This window comes from Eptatretus burgeri, chromosome 12 (genome assembly GCF_056783735.1).
Source record: "Eptatretus burgeri isolate ZD-2024b chromosome 12, Ebu_testis_v1, whole genome shotgun sequence".
Taxonomy (NCBI): domain Eukaryota; kingdom Metazoa; phylum Chordata; class Myxini; order Myxiniformes; family Myxinidae; genus Eptatretus; species Eptatretus burgeri.
Window position 1 is genome coordinate 41,314,509 of NC_140972.1, and position 811 is coordinate 41,315,319.

Consider the following 811-nt stretch of genomic DNA (forward strand, 5'->3'; position numbering starts at 1 on the left):
TGGGGTTGACTCTGCCTGTCATCCTTGTGAGGTCAGCAAAATGAAGGCCAGCTTGCTGGTATCCTGTTTCGGAGTGGCGACCTGTCCAGGATTGTGTCCAATAGCCAAGGAGACTGTTTCGGCAGCAACAATGCTTTGCATAGAGTATGGTCCCAATGGATGGATGGATGGACCTGAAATTTGAAGAGGATCTGCACATCAGGTCAGTTAATTCAACCACTAATTATATCTTTGAGGTCAACATCAGCCAGATTTATAAAATTGTTAATTTTCATCCGATTGACTTGAAATTTGAAGAGCATTTGCACATCAGGTTACGAAATTCAACCACCAGCTATTTTTTTATTGTCAAATTTGTTTTAGGCATTACAAAAGTATCGTGTTGTGCAAGACATCTTTTTTGTTTCATTGTTTTTAAAATACAATATGCTGTATTTAAACACTGGGCGTAGTGGCGTGCGCCTGTAATCCGGCTACTCGGAGGGTTGGGTTGGAGGATCGCTTGAGGACGGGAGCTCTGCACTGGGCCGCGCTATGAGAGGGTGTAGGGCAGCCCGGAATCATGGCGAAACCCAATCCTTATCCCTTGTGTCGTAAGAGGCGACCAGGGTTGCGTCAGGAAGGGCATCCGGCGTAAAACCTGTGCCAAATCAATATGCGGATCATAACGGATGATCCGCTGTGGCGACCCCTAACGGGAGCAGCCGAAAGACTATCAACAACAACATGCTGTATTTAAACGTTATGAAAATAATATTCAAGTTTATTTCTCACCATTCTTTATTTTGTGTTTTCCTCTTTATTTGTCGTA

At 44.0% G+C, this 811-nt stretch overlaps 1 pseudogene; it reads left to right on the forward strand.

The window, feature by feature from the left end:
• Positions 1-441: 441 nt before the first annotated feature.
• On the forward strand, positions 442-582 carry LOC147015487 (signal recognition particle RNA; annotated as a pseudogene).
• The last annotated feature ends 229 nt before the right edge of the window (positions 583-811 follow it).